The sequence below is a fragment of the Aquarana catesbeiana genome, linkage group LG04, assembly GCF_042186555.1.
Source record: "Aquarana catesbeiana isolate 2022-GZ linkage group LG04, ASM4218655v1, whole genome shotgun sequence".
NCBI lineage: Eukaryota > Metazoa > Chordata > Amphibia > Anura > Ranidae > Aquarana > Aquarana catesbeiana.
Window position 1 is genome coordinate 108080916 of NC_133327.1, and position 22087 is coordinate 108103002.

The 22087-nt window shown below is 45.0% G+C and overlaps 1 protein-coding gene and 1 long non-coding RNA gene across 17 annotated transcripts in view; one reads left to right on the forward strand and one right to left on the reverse strand.

Moving 5' to 3' along the window:
- Positions 1-18073, reverse strand: part of LOC141141400 (uncharacterized) — a 108174-nt gene extending 90101 nt beyond the window's left edge. The window contains exon 1 of the long non-coding RNA XR_012244060.1: positions 17467-18073. This is a non-coding gene — a long non-coding RNA (uncharacterized lncRNA). The remainder of the gene's footprint in view (positions 1-17466) is intronic.
- Positions 18074-21438: 3365 nt separating this feature from the next.
- MYT1L (myelin transcription factor 1 like) overlaps positions 21439-22087 on the forward strand; it is a 716654-nt gene continuing 716005 nt past the window's right edge. For 4 of the 16 annotated variants that reach the window (XM_073625431.1, XM_073625429.1, XM_073625441.1 and 1 more), the window contains exon 1: positions 21463-21969. The gene's annotated coding sequence lies outside the window, so the exon portion shown is untranslated. Of the gene's footprint in view, positions 21970-22087 lie in introns of all 16 variants that reach the window. The other 12 variants (XM_073625444.1, XM_073625448.1, XM_073625437.1 and 9 more) reach the window with 7 other exon arrangements.

Genomic DNA, 22087 nt, shown 5'->3' on the forward strand with positions numbered 1-22087 from the left:
GAAACTGAAAAAGATGTCCATTCTGCAGTAAAAACCTTGATGAAGGACCTCATTCCAGATATAGCAGAACATCGCATGGAACCGGACAGAGCACACAGAGCTCTGCAACCCCCCCGCTCTGATGGTCTTCCAAGAGACATCATTGTGAAGCCCCACTATTTTGCTGTGAAGGAAGAAATAATGAGGAGAGCAAGAGGAACAGACAACCTAAATTTATTAGGCCACAAAATACAAATCTTCGCCGACTTATCGCCATATACAGTGCAGAAGAGACGTTCTCTGAAACCTTTGCTACAACTTTTGGCAGAGAGAGCTATAACATATCGATGGTCATTCCCCCCGAGACTGTACTTCTCATATAGAAATAAAAGTTTTGTCTTTTCATCGTTGGCAGAAGGGGAACGTTTGCTTCTTCAATTGGGTATAATACCGCAAGATCCGATTCATCCCCAGGCAGGAAGGAGCACTCCATCATCAACAAAGTGTCCACCTCCGGCAAGTCCTTTACAACCTATTTGGTTCAAGCAGAGCTCCAAACGCTCTAAAGAAATCATCCCGCCCTGAGATCTGAGGGAACACATGGATCCTTTTTTGGTTCCAGTTTTTCTCTTTTCCCTTTGTCCAGTCTGCCATTGCGGACGTTCTTTTCAGGCTCCACAGTTCATTACTGAGATGAAGCCACCAAGATCATTTTGTCATTCACTAGACGGGTCTCCAGAACACCCGCGGGCTTACTGTTTGACTCAAAATGGAGGAAGCTCATCTCACTCCATTGGGCGTTAGGGGTGGGGGATGAGGGATCAAAGGGACCACTTCCTAATGGTATTGTGCCATATACAACCGTGACACCCTATCTCAATATATATCCCCTGGACACACTTCTCCCCTCGTTGGAGCTATCATAGGTGTACAAGATGCCTGATGAACTGCCAATGATTTTTTCTGTAGGTACAAACAGTTCACAATATTTTAGTCAGTAAAGTCATGGAGGCGAAATGTAATTGCCAATGTTTTAAGGTTGATGCCTCCCATTAGGCCGTGAGGTCTCGATCATATTTGGTTATAGGCTGTGTCGGAGTCCCCGATGGGAGCATGGTCTCTCCCCCCTGGGCCCCTCCGTTGGTGGTTGGGGCCCAGGGGGGAAGGATCGCTTCCTCAAAAGTTCTGGTTACCTAGTTAAGATAAGGTTTAACTTTCAAGAGGGTCGTTCTGATTCTTTTTTGATCTTTAATGATTTTGTTCGCTAGTTAATGTACAATAGTCATGTAACAATGGTGACGGGGCCGTGGTGGTTTCAATGCGCCCCTAGTAGGTCCCAGGAGTGAAATTTTTGCCCCTGGCACCCTGGCTGGCTGCCCTACTAGTGGGGAGTTGGTCCTCTCAGGTTAAGAGGTTTAGAATGGCTAGTCCATCCTACCTCAGGAATGGGGGGGGTCTGGGGACCCCCGAGTCTACATTATGGAACCATATCATAATGCAGTTAAAAAAAGTGAAATGTTTCTGTGCATAATAACGAATATACTTTCTTTTCTTTTTCACCACTCTCTCTTCCTTCTTATACTCTAAGCTAATGAGTGCTCCCAGGCTCCGGTTCCGCCTACGGTCTCTCCTCCCAGGTCTCGCCTTGGTAAGTGCCATAGTATCTCTTCCATTTGAGGCAGAATCCCCTTCTCAACCAGGTAAGATGCTCCCTCCAATCATAGTGCTACACAGTACACATCATGACTGAATGGCCTACTACAACCCCCTCCCTTCAAATTATTTCACATAATACCCAGGGCTTGAACTCCCCCATCAAACGTAGGAAGATTTTTTAACTTTATAAGTCCATGCATGCCGACATTCTCTTTTTACAAGAAACCTATTTCCCCATATCTTACCAAACTAAATTCTTGCATCATCATTATCCCCAATTCTTTTTGTCCTCCGCATCTACAAAATCAAGGGGCGTAGCAATTTGCTTCACAAAACATATTAATATCTCACAGCCAGAAGTTGTTACAGATCCACTGGGACATTTTATTTTGGTCTCAGGAAACATTGATGGGGAATTATATACATTTTTCCCATACTATGCCCCTAACAAGGGGCAGAAAGTATTTTTCGAATCTCTGATGATCAAGTTACGACCTCATTTAAAAGGCACAATCTTCTTTGGCGGAGATACTAATATGGCTTTTGATTTCTCCTTCTCTTTGGGATCAACTGGCTCTGGTAAACCAAAACCCAAACGTCCCTCTAGGCAAAGTGTCCAAATAGCAAAAATATTGCATGATGAAGGTCTAATAGACATTTGGAGGGAAACTAACCCTCACGTCAAAGATTACACACATTACTCTGCTCCTCATGGCTCTTATGCCAGGATTGACCACATATTCACGCGTTCATATACGATCCCCTTGATACTGAGATCCAAGATTGTAGATTCACCCCTTTCGGACCACTCGATGGTAACTTTGGTTATGAAGAAGCCCTTAGGGTGCAATAACCCCCCACGTTGGAGATTGCAGGAATCCATACTTAGTGATCCAATTCAGTGTACAATTTTAGAGGAATCAATTAAGGAATATTTTTGATTCAACACAACCTCAGACATTTCACCAGAACTGATATGGGCGGCACACAAACCGGTGATCAGGGGGAAGATAATACAAACGGCAGCCAAACTTAAGGCAGAACTCAGAGCAGATACAATTAAACAATTTGAGGATTTTAAAGCCCTAGCTAGGGAGTAGGGATGAGCTTCGTGTTCGAGTCGAACCCATGTTCGACTCGAACATCGGCTGTTCGATCGTTCGCCGAATTGCGAACGTTATGGGCCGTTCGCGCTAAATTCGTGTGGCGCGTCACGGCCCATAATTCACTGCGGCATCGCAGTGCATTGCTGGCTGATGATTGGCCAAGCATGCACTATGACCCGCATGCTTGGCCAATCACAGCGCCGTCAGTAGAGAGAGCTGTAATTGGCCAAAGCCAGGGTGGCTTTGGCCAATTATGGCTCAGGGGATTTAGTACACACCCCACACTATATAAGGCCGCCTGCACGGCGGCCCTGTGTAGTGTGTGTTCCGGTGTGCTGAGAGATAGAGAGAGAGAGAGACAGTGTCATTTGATTTGAGTTAGATAGATTAGGCAGAACAGTCAGTCAGTTAGCTGCACTTACAGTGTATTGTGTATATATATGCATCCCAGGTGTTGCATATATATATATACACTGTATTCAGTTTAGCTAGATCCGTTCCTGTTATCTTCTATCTAGACTATTTACATTTAATGCAGTGCGTCCTGCTCACAGTGTTCAGCTAGATCCGTTCCTGCTATTTACATTTAGTGCAGTGCGTCCTCCTCACAGTGTTCAGCTAGATCCGTTCCTGTTATCTTCTAGACTATTTACATTTAGTGCAGTGCGTCCTGCTCACAGTGTTCAGCTAGATCCGTTCCTGCAATTTACATTTAGTGCAGTGCGTCCTGCTCACAGTGTTCAGCTAGATCCGTTCCTGCTATTTACATTTAGTGCAGTGCGTCCTGCTCACAGTGTTCAGCTAGATCCGTTCCTGCTATTTACATTTAGTGCAGTGCGTCCTGCTCACAGTGTTCAGCTAGATCCGTTCCTGTTATTTACATTTAGTGCAGTGCGTCCTGCTCACAGTGTTCAGCTAGATCCGTTCCTGCTATTTACATTTAGTGCAGTGCGTCCTGCTCACAGTGTTCAGCTAGATCCGTTCCTGCTATTTACATTTAGTGCAGTGCGTCCTGCTCACAGTGTTCAGCTAGATCCGTTCCTGCTATTTACATTTAGTGCAGTGCGTCCTGCTCACAGTGTTCAGCTAGATCCGTTCCTGTTATCTTCTAGACTATTTACATTTAGTGCAGTGCGTCCTGCTCACAGTGTTCAGCTAGATCCGTTCCTGCAATTTACATTTAGTGCAGTGCGTCCTGCTCACAGTGTTCAGCTAGATCCGTTCCTGCTATTTACATTTAGTGCAGTGCGTCCTGCTCACAGTGTTCAGCTAGATCCGTTCCTGCTATTTACATTTAGTGCAGTGCGTCCTGCTCACAGTGTTCAGCTAGATCCGTTCCTGCTATTTACATTTAGTGCAGTGCGTCCTGCTCACAGTGTTCAGCTAGATCCGTTCCTGTTATCTTCTAGACTATTTACATTTAGTGCAGTGCGTCCTGCTCACAGTGTTCAGCTAGATCCGTTCCTGCAATTTACATTTAGTGCAGTGCGTCCTGCTCACAGTGTTCAGCTAGATCCGTTCCTGCTATTTACATTTAGTGCAGTGCGTCCTGCTCACAGTGTTCAGCTAGATCCGTTCCTGCTATTTACATTTAGTGCAGTGCGTCCTGCTCACAGTGTTCAGCTAGATCCGTTCCTGTTATTTACATTTAGTGCAGTGCGTCCTGCTCACAGTGTTCAGCTAGATCCGTTCCTGCTATTTACATTTAGTGCAGTGCGTCCTGCTCACAGTGTTCAGCTAGATCCGTTCCTGCTATTTACATTTAGTGCAGTGCGTCCTGCTCACAGTGTTCAGCTAGATCCGTTCCTGTTATCTTCCTACTGACAGGCAGGCTTGTCTGGTTACAGTATATAAAGCTACCTGAAGAAAATTACAGGTGTTCTATTTGATCCTATTAGTACCACGGTCAGGCAGCTAGACTATTTACATTTAGTACAGTGCGTCCTGCTCACAGTGTTCAGCTAGATCCGTTCCTGTTATCTTCCTACTGACAGGCAGGCTTGTCTGGTTACAGTATATAAAGCTACCTGAAGAAAATTACAGGTGTTCTATTTGATCCTATTAGTACCACGGTCAGGCAGCTAGACTATTTACATTTAGTACAGTGCGTCCTGCTCACAGTGTACAGCTAGATCCGTTCCTGTTATCTTCCTACTGACAGGCAGGCTTGTCTGGTTACAGTATATAAAGCTACCTGAAGAAAATTACAGGTGTTCTATTTGATCCTATTAGTACCACGGTCAGGCAGCTAGACTATTTACATTTAGTACAGTGCGTCCTGCTCACAGTGTTCAGCTAGATCCGTTCCTGTTATCTTCCTACTGACAGGCAGGCTTGTCTGGTTACAGTATATAAAGCTACTTGAAGAAAATTACAGGTGTTCTATCCCAGCTTAGTGCAGCTACAGGCCATTAGTATGTCTGGAAGGCCAAGAAGGAGAGGCAGACAGTCACAAGCCAATAAGAGAGGGCAAGCAGGCTCTGTGTCTAGTGCTGGTCGTGGAGACGGTGCATCCTCATCAGCACGTGGCCATGGGACACGCTTGGCCTTTTTTTCGGCAGCTGGCCGTGTTGAGCCGCAACATGCGGAAGACTTGGTCGAGTGGATGACCAAGCCGTCCTCATCCTCCTCATCCTCTCTCACCCATGCCCAGGGTGCTTTGTCTGGCAAAGCAGCGGCCTCTTCCCTCAGCTCAATGTCATCAGTGACTCCTTCCCTAGCTCCACCATGTCCTCATGAGGATTCCCTCGAACTGTTTGACCACAGTGTTGGGTACATGCTCCAGGAGGATGCCCAGCGTTTGGAAGGCTCTGATGACGATACTGAGCTCGATGAAGGCAGTAACATGAGCACGGACAGAGGGGGTGCCCAAGAAGGACAGCAATCTGGCAGTCATGCTCCCCCTGCTGCAGCATACTGCCAGGTTTGCTCCAGTGATGAGGAGGGAGGGGATGATGAGGTCACTGACTCAACGTGGGTGCCTGATAGGAGAGAGGAGGAGGAGGAGGAGGAGGAGGAGGAGGAGGAGGAGGAGGCGGCGGCACATCACCAACGAGGCAGGATGCCCTCCAGGGGCCAGCCTAAGGGCAGCACATTGACTGCATCACACCCCAAAGCTCCACATGTGCAGGGCGCTGCAGTCTCTGCGCGTTATTCAAAAAGTTCTTTGGTGTGGGCCTTTTTTGAGACGAGTGCATCAGATCGCACCGCTGCTATTTGCAACATATGTCTCAAGCGTATCTCGCGTGGCCAAAACATCTCCCGCTTGGGTACCACATGCTTGACCAGACATATGTTGACCTGCCATGCAGTTCGTTGGCAAGCGTATCTAAAAGACCCACACCAAAGAACAAAGAGGATCTCTCCTTGCTCCTCATCAGCTGAGATTTCCAACCCCACTAGACCTTCAGTCCTCTCTGAGACCTGCAGTGAGAGGAATGAAGGTGTAGAATTAGGTGTGTCACAGCCAAGTACTTGTGGGCAATCTGCTTTTGGTACACCGACGTCAGATTGTACCAGGCAAATTTCCCTGCCCCAGCTGCTGCACCGCCGAAAGAAGTTTGCTCCCAGCCATCCACATGCCCAGCGGTTGAATGCTAGCTTGGCAAAATTGCTAGCACTTCAACTGCTGCCTTTTCAGTTGGTAGACTCTGCCCCCTTCCGTGAGTTTGTGGAATGTGCGGTTCCTCAGTGGCAGGTACCCAAACGCCACTTTTTCTCACGGAAGGCGATTCCGGCTCTCTACCGGCATGTGGAAGGCAATGTCCATGCCTCGCTGGACAGGGCGGTCAGCGGTAAGGTGCATATTACCGCTGACTCATGGTCCAGCAGGCATGGACAGGGACGTTACCTAAGTTTCACGGCGCATTGGGTGACTCTGCTGGCAGCTGGGAAGGATGCAGGACAAGGTGCAGTAGTGTTGGAGGTTGTTCCGCCACCACGCCTCCAAAATGCTGATTGTGACACACCTCTCTCCTCCACCCCCTCCTCTTCTTCTTCCTCTATGGCCTCTTCCTCGGAACCAGCGGTGCTCCGTAGGCGTTCAAGGGGCTACGCAAGTACGCAGGCCAAAAGATGCCATGCGGTGCTTGAGCTGGTGTGCTTGGGGGACAGGAGCCACACTGGGGCAGAGGTTTTGTCAGCTCTGCAGGGGCAGGTTCAGAGGTGGTTGACGCCACGCCAACTTAAGGCAGGAATGGTGGTTTGCGACAATGGCACCAACCTCCTCTCTGCCCTCCGACAGGGACAAATGACCCATGTGCCCTGTTTGGCTCACGTCCTTAACTTGGTGGTGCAGCGGTTCTTGGGCAGGTACCCGGGCTTACAGGATGTCCTGAGGCAGGCCAGGAAAGTCTGTGTGCATTTCCGCCGGTCATATAATGCCAGTGCTCGGCTGACGGACCTCCAAAAGGAGTTTAACCTGCCCAAGAACCGCCTAATCTGTGACATGCCCACCAGGTGGAACTCAACGTTGGCCATGCTGCAGCGGCTGCACACGCAGCAGAGGGCCATCAATGAGTACCTGTGCGACTATGGCACCAGGACAGGGTCAGGGGAGCTTGGTTTTTTTTCCCCACGTCAGTGGGCCATGATCAGGGATGCATGCACTGTCCTGTCACCATTCGAGGAGGCCACGAGGATGGTGAGCAGTGACAGTGCATGCATCAGTGACACTGTCCCCCTTGTCCACCTGTTGGAGCACACGCTGCGTGGAATAATGGACAGGGCACTTGAGGCAGAACAGAGGCAGGAAGAGGAGGACTTCCTTAGCTCTCAAGGCCCCCTTTATCCAGACAGTGTTCCTGCGTGCCCGCCGATCACACAGGAAGAGGACGAGGAGGAAGAGGAGGAGGAGGAAGATTGTGTCAGTATGGAGGTGGAGCCTGGCACTCAGCATCAGCAGCAGTCTTTAAGGGATCAGTCCCAAGAAACACATGGACTTGTACGTGGCTGGGAGGAGGTGGCTGCGGACCATGTCGTTCTTAGTGACCCAGAGGACTCCGGACCGAATGCCTCAGCAAACCTACGCTGCATGGCCTCCCTGATCCTGCAAAGCCTGCGTAAGGATCCTCGTATTCGTGGTATCAAGGAGAAGGACCAATACTGGCTGGCAACCCTCCTTGATCCACGTTACAAGGGTAAGGTTGCGGACCTTATCTTGCCATCGCAGAGGGAGCAGAGGATGAAACATCTTCGGGAGGCCTTGCAGAAAGGTCTGTGCAACGCGTTCCCAGAGACTGGGAGGTTACAAACTCCTGTTTCTGGACAACGTGTTGCTGAGGCTTCGGTCAGTCAAAGAAGGAGCGGTGGAGAAGGTGGCCGTCTGACCGATGCGTTCAGACAATTTTTTGGTCCGCAGCCCCAAGGTATGATCGGTTCCAGCAACCATCGCCAGCGTCTGTTTTATATGGTGCAGGAATACCTAGGGGCAAGATCAGACTTGGACACCTTTCCCACCGAAAATCCTCTGGGTTACTGGGTCTTGAGGATGGATCACTGGCCAGAGCTTGCACAGTATGCAATTGAGCTACTGGCCTGTCCTGCATCCAGCGTTCTTTCGGAACGCACATTCAGTGCTGCTGGAGGCGTGGTAACCGATCACAGGGTGCGTCTGTCCACCGACTCGGTCGATCGGCTGACCTTCATAAAAATGAATGAGTCTTGGATCACCACCAGCTACCAAGCACCTGATGCTGATGTAACCGAATATTTTTTTTTGAAATCTCAGATCCCTTCAAAGACTGCCTATGCTGATGCTGAGTGACTATCCCTGAGTAATTATCCTCTTCCTCCTCAATCATCACGCTGATAGCTTGTAAGAACATTTTTGGTTCTGGGCGCCACCACCAGTGCCTAAGGCCCAATTTTTCAGCCCCTGTTTAACAGGGGCGTGTAATTACAATTTTTGATGTAATACTTTGCAGCAGGGCTCGTTCCTGCATTCCAACTAGAGTGTCTGTGAGGGGTTGCAGTGTTGTGGCACCAGCACCAGTGCCTAAGGCCCAATTTTTCTGCCCCTGTCTAACAGGGGCGTGTAATTACAATTTTTGATGCAATACTTTGCAGCAGGGCTCGTTCCTGCGTTCCAACTAGAGTGTCTGTGAGGGGTTGCAGTGTTGTGGCACCAGCACCAGTGCCTAAGGCCCAATTTTTCTGCCCCTGTCTAACAGGGGCGTGTAATTACAATTTTTGAAGCAATACTTTGCAGCAGGGCTCGTTCCTGCGTTCCAACTAGAGTGTCTGTGAGGGGTTGCAGTGTTGTGGCACCAGCACCAGTGCCTAAGGCCCAATTTTTCTGCCCCTGTCTAACAGGGGCGTGTAATTACAATTTTTGAAGCAATACTTTGCAGCAGGGCTCATTCCTGCGTTCCAACTAGAGTGTCTGTGAGGGGTTGCAGTGTTGTGGCACCAGCACCAGTGCCTAAGGCCTAATTTTTCAGCTCCTGTTCAACAGGGGCATGTAATTACAATTCTTGATCTAATATTTCACAGCAGGGCCCTGTGAGGGCTTACAGTGTTGTGGCCACAGCAATACCTAAGGCCCAAATTTCTGCTGAGTATATAGGGCAGGACCCTACTTTCAAACATCTAACTTACAAATGACTCCTACTTGCAAACGGAAGGAGACAACAGGAAGTGAGATGAAATCTACCCCTAGGAAGGGAAATTCTCTCCTGTAAGAGTTAATATGGGAAAACAATTTCTCCTTTCCACTGATGCTTTCCAATCCTTGTTCCACAAAAAAACCCAAATTTTCAAAAAACATTTTTCATTGGGACAAAAAAGTGAGGTGAAATCTTCTGAAGAGGAGGAAAGACAGCAAAACAAATGTCACAGGGGTGATAACCCTTCCCTATGTTTTCCAAAAAGCTTAGAAAAGATTTTTTGGCTGGAGCTAAACACGTTAAAAATGTTCAAAATTACAAACAGATTCTACTTAACAACAAACCTACAGTCCCTGTCTTGTTTGCACTGCTGTTCAGAGTATATAGGGCCTGGTGGCCCCACACCTTTCCTTATTTTAATTTGGGTGCGGGGTTCCCCTTAATATCCATACAAGACCCAAAGGGCCTGGTAATGGACTGGGGGGTACCCATGCCGTTTGTCTCACTGATTTTCATCCATATTGCCATGACCCGACATGACATTAAACCCGCAAGCAGTTTTAAATGAGATTTTTTCTTTAAAAATGACATTTGGTGCAGGGACTGTTCTAAACATGGGAAACACGCGTCACTTTACAGGCATACTATAGACACCCCCCAGGTACGATATTTAAAGGAATATTTCACTTTTTTTTTTTACTTTAAGCATCATTAAAATCACTGCTCCCGAAAAAACGGCCGTTTTTAAAAGTTTTTTTTGCATTGATACATGTCCCCTGGGGTAGGACCCGGGTCCCCAAACCCTTTTTAGGACAATACCATGCAAATTAGCCTTTAAAATGAGCACTTTTGATTTCGAACGTTCGAGTCCCATAGACGTCAATGGGGTTCTAACGTTCGTGCGAACTTTCGGTCCGTTCGCGGGTTCTGGTGCGAACCGAACCGGGGGGTGTTCGGCTCATCCCTACTAGGGAGCATAAAAGGGCACCTACTGCAGAATCCCTAGCAAACCTGGATAGGGCTCGGGCTCTCCTCAATCTGACTCTGACTACCGCTGCAGAAAAACACCTCAGGTGGACGGGAGCAAAATTTTACAGCCAAAAGGATAGGATAGGCTCTAAATTAGCGGTAAAGATAACCCCCAAACATCGTGCCTTAGCATTTCCCAAAATTAAGCTAAAATCTGGGGACCTAACCCAAAACCCAAGTAAGATCATGGAAGAATTCCTTAAATTTTATGGAGATCTGTATAAATCTAAATCACCATCGGGAGGTAAGCTCAGGCAGGAGTTTCTTGACTCCCTCTCACTGCCATCTCTGGCAAAGGCACATAGGGATTTAATGGAGGACTCCTTCACTCAGGAAAGAGGCGCTAGAAACTATGAAATCACTGAAGCTTGGATCCTCCCCTGGCCCGGATGGGTTCTCAAACGGATATTATAAAAAATTCGGAGCTACGCTAGCACCACACCTAATGAAATTTCTGAACGCAAAACTTAGAGAAGGTGCTCCGTTGGGGAAGGACTTAAATGCCGCATACATCACGGTGATTCCCAAGCCAGGGAAGGATCCAAGTGAGATTGGGAACTACCGACCTATTTCCCTAATTAACAATGACATAAAATTTTTAACCAAGATTCTAGCAAATAGAATGGCAAGCTTCATCTCATTTTATATTCACAAAGATCAGGTAGGTTTCATTCCTGGCCGACAGGGGCCGGATCAAATTAGAAGGACCATTAACATTATATCTCTTCTGCAATCTCACTGGGATGGAGGATCACCCCAAAAGGGTTTTATTTTGTCGATTGACCTACATAAAGCGTTCGACTCAATCGACTGGGCCTACCTGTCTGAGAATTCTGCAACGCTGGGGATTCGGTCGAATTTTTCTAAACATAATCAATTCACTGTATTCTAACCCTTCAGCGCAAGTTCGGCTGATGGGTAGATACTCGGCCTCGTTCCCAATTAAAAGGGGTACCAGACAGGGATGCCCACTCTCCCCCCACTTATTCGCTATTGCGATAGAAACCCTGACCATAGCAATCAGAACAATCCTGGATATTAAGGGGGTGTCCTGTGGGGACCAGGAACACAAATGCACTCTCTACGCAGATGATCTGTTACTGTACATCACATCTCCCCTGATTTCCACTCCAGTTTGCGGGGTCCTGAGGTCTTTCAGCAAAATTTCAGGATTGACGGTAAACATGAATAAATCTATCACTTTAAATATCATGGTACCGTCAGATTCTCTTTCACAACTTAAACGAAGCTTTGAGTTTTCCTGGTCCGACACAGCCATCCCCTACTTGGGAATCCACTTAACACCTGATATAGGTGGTTTATATGAAGCTAATTATCCTCCCATGGTACTTAAATGTAGACAAGAGATAGAAAAATGGGCTAAATGTGGTTTATCCTGGCTGGGAAGAGTACATGCTATTAAGATGACACTACTACCCCGCCTTTTATATTTATTTCGTTCACTCCCAATTCCTCTGACAAAAGGTTTCCTCCATAAACTACAATCTGCGATAATTCGCTTTGTCTGGGGAAATAAGGGATATAGATGCCCGTCTAATGTTCTACTCCGCCTGCGATCGCAGGGTGGTCTGGGACTGCCTGATCTATGGGGTTATTATCGGGCTGCATAATTGTCACAGATTTCTCTCATCTTTGGAAGGGACCCAAAACCTGATTGGTTGTCTATGGAAAGGCAGGCTACACCCCTCAACACTGTTGACTTTCTTATGTGGTGCAACTCAAAAACAAGACCGGCTATCATGGCACCCACCTTATCTCACTCAATTGCACTTTGTAACAAATTATTCACTCATACGACCCTGATCTCCCCCCTTAAACCTCTATCTCACATTTTTAATAACCCTAAATTTCCGCTAGGTTTAAACATTCAGGCGTTCAAATGGTGGACAGACAAAGGCATCTACAGGATAGGACACTTCCTAACAGCGATGGGTCCCATTAATCTATCTTATTGTAAACGCACACTGGAAATGCCTGACTCTGAGAGATTTCGATTCAACCAAATTTCTCATTTCCTACAATCTATTTGGACCAACAAACACGAGTCCCCCCCAATTACACAATATGAACATTGGTGCTCTAACCTCGCAAACCAAAAAGGAGGGATTTCGGTAATATACACAGCACTTATGTCTAAACCGGACAAACCAACATACGCTAGGACCTGGGAGGAGGACACAGGTGGATCATGGACGTCAACGGATTGGTTCAGAGGTTGGAACCGCTCATATAAAGGTATTTGCAACATCTCCCTAATAGAGGCTAGCATAAAAGTTTTATCAAGGTGGTACTATGTACCTGCCAGACTGGTACTGTTTTATCCTGGGACTTCTCCACTTTGCTTTAGAGGTTGCAAACAGGAAGGCACTATGCTCCACATATGGTGGTCTTGCCCACGTATTAGATTCTTTTGGAAGAAAATATTTCGAACAATAGGCAATCTCCTGAACTTATCGATTACACCTGACCCGCATATAGCTTTACTCAACCACACTATTCCTGATCTACCTAAATGCTCCCAAAATCTCTCCTTCATTTTACTAGGAGCAAAAATTACTATAGCCAAGGCCTGGAAAAGGCCTACAGTGTCCTTCCAGTGTTGTAAGAGAAAAGTTTCATGGATAATGTCCCAGGAGAGAATAGTAGCAAAACTGTTGGACAAAGTTGAGAGATTCAATGTTACTTGGGAACCATGGGCACGGTACTGTAATATACCACTCATACCGTGAACGGAGCCTGGAGTAGGATGCACACCTAATTCACAGTAGTACTGTTCTTCTCCACTTTTTCTCTTCTTCTTTCTAACACGTTTTCTTTCTTTCCTGGAAGAGGCCACTTGGTCTCTTCTGCCCTCACAGGTCTTTTTTCTTTTTCTTTTCTCTCTCTTGTGTCAGGATACCTCCCCAAAGGGGTACTCTAGAGGAACTGCTTTCCGGAACTTTGACAGGTCCCTTTAAATTCCTTCTGTGGGACAGGTCAGTCAGTTCCTCCAGTCTGAAATTTTACATACATATTAGGTATGAATAACCCAACGGAGGTCACTCCGGGGGGGATTATGCTGGAATACTATGCCTTTGTTCCTTAGAATTGTTTATTTTGCATTATGATCAGTTTCTGATTTCCTTTTCATATTTTCCATATTTTACCCGCATGGTATGTTATATGACAAACTTAGCATCAGGCTCCTGAAGGTGACAGTAATGATAGTTTGGGGGGATGAGTCTCGGTGGGTGGGAAGCTCCGGTCATCCCAAGTGGGCACAGCAGGATCCCTGACGGGGTGCCCGATGGGAGGGGGAGATTTCCTCTCACGCGAGCCTCATGAAGGCACCTGTAGCCACTTAATGCGGAGGTATCTAAATATCCATGCTGGGAACAAATTCGCTTATAAGTTGTATGACTATAGCATTTCTTTACTTACTATGCATTGTAAACGATTGTAATATTGTTTGTACTATAACTCTGTAATGATTGTGATACTTTGTGTCGTACACTGACAGTTTTGTAAAGCTAAAAAAAAAAAAAAAAATTGGCTAACTTTACTGTTGTCTTATTTTTTAATTAAAAAAGTGTATTTTTTTTCAAAAAAAGTGCGTTAGTAAGACCGCTGCGCAAATACGATGTGACAGAGTATTGCAATGACCACCATTTTATTCTCTAGGGCAGGGATATGCAATTAGCGGACCTCCAGCTGTTGTAGAACTACAAGTTCCATGAGGCATAGCAAGACTTTGACAGCCACAAGCATGATACCCAGAGGCAGAGGCATGATGGGCCTTGTAGTTCTGCAACAGCTGGAGGTCCGCTAATTGCATATCCCTGCTCTAGGGTGTAGAAGGAAAGGCATGGATCCTGTGTCTCTGCAAAACAGGGCCTCGATTCTAGATGTCTTTCCTTAGTAAAAGCACAACCTACAGTACACTTAAACACTATGGGCACACAGTTAACTCTTTGATCGCCCCTGATGTTTAACCCCTTCCCAGCCAGTGTCATTAGTACAGTGACAGTGCATATTTTTAGCACTGATCACTGTATTAATGTCACTGGTCCCCAAAACGTGTCAAAAGTGTCAGTTAGTGTCTGACTGCCCGCAGTACTGCTATAAGTCACTGACTGTCGCCATTACTAGTAAAAAAGAAAAAAACAGTCCCATAGTTTGTAGACACTATAACTTTTGCACAGACCATGTATTCTGCTACAAAAATATGTAGCAGAATACATATTGATGAAGAAATTCGATTTCTTTCAATTTTTTTATTGGATACGTTTTATAGCAGAAAGTAAAAAATATAGTTTTTTTTCAAAATTGTCAGTCTTTTTTTGTTTATGGGCTCATTCACACGGACGTGTCCGTGTACGGAGCCCGCTCTGCTCAGCGGGGGATCGCCCTGTCGATCGCCGCTGAACAGGCAGATGACAGGTCCGTCGCTGCACACTGTGCAGCGACGGACCTGTCAGAGCGCCGCTCTCCCCTGTGGGGGATTGGATGACGACGGACCGTAGAGTCCTTCATCACCCGATCCGATCCGCAGACGGATGGAAAAGTAGGTTTTTCCTCCGCTACACTTTTTCGGATCGGAGCGAGTCGGATGTCAGTGGACATGTCACCGCTGACATCCGACGCTCCATAGACCTCCATGGAGTGTCAGTTCAGGTCTGTCTAAAAAACTGACAGGCGGACCTGAATGGATCGGCCGTGTGAAAGAGGCCTAAAGCGCAAAAAATAAAAACTGCAGAGGTGATCAAATACCATCAAAAGAAAGCTCTATTTGTGGGAAAAAAAGGACATAAATTTTGTTTGGGTACAGTGTTGCATGACTGTGTCAGTTAACTGCTTGCCGACCAGCCGCCGTCATTATACTGCTGCAAGGTGGCACGTTCCCGCAACTTGGTGTAGCTATACATCAGCTCGGGTACTCAATTTTGTGGGCGCGCGCACGCTGCCAGAGGCGCGCTCTTCCTATCATTGGTCAGCGGGGGAGCCAATCAGTGGGTTCGGTGCACTCGATGTCCGCCAGCCACCCACAATTGTTCCCCGCAGTGACCGAACGGGGATCTGCCATAGTAAACAAGGCAGATCTCCGTTCTGACAGGGGAGATCACACAGATGCTGTCTTTCTGCTAAGCAGGAAAATAGATCTGTGTGTTTCTCCAGTCACACAGTCCCCCATGCAGTTAGAAAACTCCTGATGTTAACCCCTTCCCTGCCAGTGTCATTAGTACATTAGCAGTTCAAATTTTTAGTACTGATTACTATAATAATGTCACTGATTCCAAAAAAAGTGTCAAAAATGTCGCAGTCCCACTAAAAATCACTGATTGCGGCCATTACTAGTAAAAAGATGTGATAACCAATCAATATACGCTTATTGGGCTTTTTTTACCAAAAATATGTAGCAGAATACATATTGGCCTAAACTGATGAATACATTTGTTTTTTTTTTTTACATTTTTTTGGAAATGATTTATAGCAGACAGTAAAAAAATGTGTTTTTTTTCAAAATTGTTGCTCTTTTTTTGTTTATAGCGCAAAAAAAAACAAAAACGCAGAGGTGATCAAATACCACCAAAACAAAACTCTATATGAGGGGGAAAAAGGACGTCAATTTTGTTTGAGTACAGCATTTCATGACCGCACAATTGTCAGTTAAAGTGACCCAGTGCCGTATTGCAAAAAATGGCCTGGTCATGAAGGGGGGGGGGGGTAAATCTTCCGGAGGGCAAGTGGATAAATGGAATCCCAGACACGTTAAAGGGGTTGTAAACCCTCATGTTCTTTCACCTTAATGAAACCTATGCAAGGTGAAAAAACTTCTGACAGTGACCTGCCCCCCCCCCCCGTTTTACTCACCTGAGCCCATTTGTTCCCTCGTTCCCTTGGTAGAGACGTGCTCTTCCTCCCTGCCTGGGGTTCACGGCTCTTGAATGGATAGATTGATAGCAGCGCAGCCATTGGCTCCTGCTGCTGTCAATCAAATCCAATTGCGTGGGGGGGCGGGTCCGAGTCCTGCATTCTATGGACGCAAATGCTGGACTCGGGAGCGTGTCCGCAATCCAACCCCCTGGGAGGGTGCTTCTCCTAGGGGGTAATACGATGCGGGGAGGAGCTGATAGCGCCACCGGGGGACCCCAGAAGAGGGGAATCAGGGCCATTCTGTGCAAAATGAACTGCAGTGGAGGTAAGTATGACATGTTTGTTATTTTAAAAACAAAACAAGGGTTTACAATCACTTTAAACAGGTTTCTTTTGTGCCTGAAACATGCGCTTTTCAATATGTACATTTTTTCCCAAACCAAAACCACATTCTCAGTTAAAATTTTGTTAGAGAATAATTTACCATCCTGCCCCTTTGTAGGATCGCATCTCTACAGTCACTGATTAGACCCCACTACCAATGTTCTGGAAATGCAAATTTTAGAATAACATTCTACTAGTGTATGGCCAGCTTAATGGCATACCTCCCAACATTTTGAGATGGGGATGAGGGACACCTACCAGCAAACGTATGTAGGCATAGGACACGCCCCCTGCCACACCCCCTTAAAGGAGAATTAACCAAAAAAAGGGTAATTAAATCCACAAGGACTTTTTTTTACCACTACTATTCCTTTATATTGCAGCAATTTAGAAATTGAATGAAAGGTTTAGCACTGGGAAACACTTTTTGAAAGATAAAAAGTGCATTTTATATACAACTATATAGATCAGACCAAAATGTGGGACAAATGAGGAGGAAAGAGGGATGGAGGGACATTGCTCCACATCAGAGACAGTCCCTCCAAATCAGGGATAGTCCCTCCAAGACAGTTGGGAGCTATGTGACTGCATGGGGCAGCATGATATTCTTTTGTAACCAGTCTGACTGAGGTTCCAATGCTTGGAGGCGATCTTCCATTTAAACCCAATCTTTTGTATAGGGGTCCCTTTAGTGCTCATGTACCCACCTAGTGTATGAACGGAAGCAAAGGGTTATTGTACATCATGAAGGCTTTGCGCACTGCCCTATCATACCAGGCTAAATGTTTACTGATGCAGGCTTTCACAACAACAACAAAAAAGGCAAGCCTAACCTGTGAGTGGAACGCTGTGTCTGCCTTGTGATCAGCCTCCTCCCCCGGCCCCCTTGCTGTGGGTGCATTGGACGCATGCTTCTTGTGGGTTTGATTTTTGATGCTGCACTTACATAACAAGCAATGGGTGTCATTTTTCAAATTATAGTGACCACTCACACCCAGGAGACTTGTCCTCAGATGCTACTGTATGGTTGGCTGCGAGAAAAACCTATCCTCTGTCTCCTGGAGATGGGGGGGAAATGTATGCATCCTATCATCTCAACCCCCACCTTTCCAGACAGCACAAGCGATTGCTATTCTCTGCTCGGCAGAACATTCGATGCAGCGCCCAATCAGCAGCTACAGACGTCAGGACCTCGTTTTTTTTTTTTTTTTTTTTTTTTTTAAATCTTAGCCTTCTACTGTCTTCCTGCATAGCCGACTGCAGTTGCTTACAGAGTGCAGCCTCCATTAGAAGAGCTCTATTGATTTCTGAATCGCACTGCAGCAGCAGCAGACAGGCAGGGAGACAGGAGGACCTGACAGCAGTAAGGAGCAGAGGGGCGACATATTTAATCCGTGCCTCTCCAGCCTCCCTTACCATTAGAAAAAGATATATAAATTCTATATAGGGGGGTGATAGGAAGACACACTAATTGCCGAGGGAGGATAAAACACAGGAAAGCCAGCCAAGAGCTCAGACACTATATGGTGACACAGGGGACTGTCCTGCTGCTCTATTGAACAGCTTTGTGTCTGCCGCTGCTGCTTCTTCTATTTTCCTTCTTTTTTTTTTTTTCTAAACAAAGAAGAATAGGAAGTCATCTAGAAGGACACGTTTGGCAGGACGTAGTTTTATTTTGCTACCCTAGAATGGATTGCTGTTGACAGTATTCTTTGTTGGTGATAGCAGTTGAGTCTTGCTGGTGTAATGCATTGTTGCTGAAGCAGATAATATTGCATAGATACAGTAGATATTAAATAGGGAGATGTAAGATAGATAGATAGACAGATAGACAGACAGACAGATAGATAGATAGATAGATAGATAGATAGATAGATAGATAGATAGATAGATAGATAGATAGATAGATAGATAGATAGATAGATAGATAGATAGATAGATAGATTAGATAAGCAAATGTGAACTAGATGGCTATTAAATAGGTAGGTCGGTAGATGGGTAATTGGGACCTTGATAGATAAATACTGTAAAAAGATAGATAGATAGATAGATAGCAGGCAGATGGGTAGATAGGCAAGTGTGAACTAGGTGTATATTACATAGGTAGGTCAGTAAATAGGTAATTGGGACCTTGATAGATAGATAGATAGATAGATAGATAGATAGATAGATAGATAGATAGATAGATAGATAGATAGATAGATAGATAGATAGATAGATAGATAGATAGATAGACAGGTAGATAGATAAATAGACAGGTAGATGGGTATATAGGCAAATGTGAATTAGATATATCAATATTAAAGCGGTTGTATACCTATTTTTTAAACTTTTACCTACAGGTAAGCCTATAATAAGGCTTACCCGTAGGTAAAAAAAAATATCTCCTAAACCTGTACGGTTTAGGAGATATTCCCCTTGCAATGAGCCGCTGACTGCAGCGGCGCATGCGCACAGGGGATTCTCGGCTGAAAGCCCGGCAGCCGTCGGACCTTGCCGGAAAAAAGTCTCCTGTGCGCACGTGCGGGAGTGACGTCATCCGGCTCCGGCCACTCACAGCGCCGGAGCCGCGATACCCGGAAGGCACGCTGAGGGGAAATGTCAGCTTCCTCGGCGTGGACCGGGTGAGATGCCGGCGCCTCCTTCTAAGGTAAGTATCTCATAATGAGCTAGTATGCGGTGCATACTAGCTCATTATGCCTTTTCCCTTACAGGTGTAGGGAAAAAAAAAAAGTCAGCGGGTTTACTACCGCTTTAAGTAGGTAGGTGGGTAGATTGGACAGCTAGATGGCTATTAAAAAGTGGATGGGTAGATAGGTAAATGTAAACTAGATAGATAGACAGATAGGCAGTATTAACAAGCAGACTCATATTGATAGTGGTGACTGACTGCTACACACTTTTAATTATTATTAATTATTATTATTATTTAAGGTACTTATATAGCGCCATCAATTTATGCAGCGCTTTACATATACATTGTACATTCACATCGGTCCCTACCCTCAAGGAGCTAACACTCTAAGGTCCCTAACTCACTTTCATATACTAGGGCCAATTTAGACAGAAGCCAATTAACCTACCAGCATGTCTTTGTAATGTGCAATGAATTAAGATTTTGCTTTATTATTATAGTAAAGTTTAATTTTGGGAACACATAAAATTTTAAGGTTTAATTTAGGACCACATACTATTATTCGGTTTAATTTAAGGTGCGCATATTACTAGGTTACGTTTTGGGAGCACGCATTGTTGTTATTAGGTCTACTGTAGGGGCATATGCTTTCATACTCCTGTGTATATAACATACACACATAGAGACTTGAACCAAGACATAAACAATGATAGTCTATCTATTTACCTATTTGTCTATCTATCTATCTATCTATCTATCTATCTATCTATCTATCTATCTATCTATCTATCTATCTATCTATCTATCTATCTATCTATCTCAATCTCCATCAATCTTTCCATATACAGTAATATATATATAGATATATCTATATATATATATATATATATATATATATATATATATATCTTTTTTATATATAGATATATATAGATATATATCTATATATATATATAGATATATATCTATATATAGAGATATATATCTATATATATATATATATATATATATATATAATATATATATATATATATATATATAGATATATAGATATATAGATATATAGATATATATATCTATATATATATATGTGCCAATGCAGTTATGCCATAATATAACATGGCATAATATAACATGTGCATACAAATATCACACACCTACATGCATGCGGTGCTTTTTCTACTGCGATCTCTCAGTGTTTTTTTTCCCACAATCCTGGGGAAACAGCTTTGGGGACTGCAGCTTAGAGCAGAAAATGTCTAGGCATAAAGCCATTATTAGCAAAAGCTATATTGAGCATGCTTGCCAGACAGGCAGAAAGGCTGAACCCGAGGTCCGCCCAGACATGTGCCCTGCCATTTTCATTTTAATCAGTCTGCTCAGGATGGCTGCTGATTCATTTTGCAGGACAGCCCCCTGGGAGCCTAGGTGGGAGCTACTCCTGCCTCACTGCAGTATTCCACATCACAGAGACTGGAAGCAGGTTGACACGGGAAGGATAGGCAGCCTAGTCAATGAGCACATCAGACTGCAGACCCAGAGCTTCACAATATCATTACATGGGATAACCCTTTCATTACCACGAGGCAACAAGACGCAGAGGATTCCACTGTTCTGCTGCATCCCTCTTGTGATATCCAGGCTTGCAAATCAAATCACATAGAGACATAATAACCACATTGAACACAGAGTAATCCTGATTGTGTTTTTTATTTTTTGGGGGGGGGATTACGATATTTTGTGTAGCTGGACTATTATGTATCCCAGCATGTACAGCATCCATACATTCTAAACTCCCTTCCTTTTAAATTACAAATAAGCACATAGGCTTATTCCATAAGTCAGTGCAATGCCCATTTTCAAAGTGCAGTGACCATGACAATTTCAGCTTCTCTTATGTCAGATCAGCGGTTGCTATGGGTTGCCACACTCCACATTTTGCGCATTGCTTGTCTCCTCATTGAACCAGCTTGATCTATTTCCCAGTATTTCCTCATCTACCTTGAAACACAGAGGGTTAAAAATAATCCCAGCAGCGCCTTCCTCTTGTAGCCCCAAGGTGAAAATATATCACGTCTAAGTGTAGACTTAACAAATAACGGGGTTGGGGTGGTATACCTGATTTAGCAGGAGACTTTGATTCGTGGGATTGACAACCTTATTATGCAGCCAGCTTATTATTGATATTATTCTGCACTCGGTTGCTATGGCCACCTTGCGAGAGACATTCAATTTTCTCTCTTCCATCATCATTATCTATGAGGCCATCTGTTGTGGAAAATGAATTCAGGCTCATTTGCATGACTGATAAGCAATTTTTTTTTTATCTATTTAACAGAAGGTCATATGCCGGGGATTTAGAGCTGGTGAAAAAAAATGTGAAAAAAGCCTATAGAGAGCATGAGTGGGAGTGCGTGCATTAGAGGATGTGTGTGCAACTGAAGCAGATCCCTGAGGCCTGCTAGCCTATCGTACTGCATTTGTCATTCCTGCCAGGGCGACATTTTTTTCCCCTAAGCTTCTACACACTAAAGAGAGAGTGAGAGAGAGAGAGAGCAAGAGAGACACACACACACACACTAAAAGAGGACGAGACAGAGATTTCCCCTGTTGGCTTCTGGATGGTCTTTTCCCTCTTCTTACATGGAATATGGGCTCCTAATGCAGATATTGATGGAGGAAGGACACTAGTTTTCTTATGGTATGCTCATTCTTACTATTGTTTATCTACTTTAGTTTAGCAAACATGTTAGATGACGTTTAAGTACAGTACTCGTGACATGGCTAACTTTGATATCATAATTCACTCTTGTTGATCC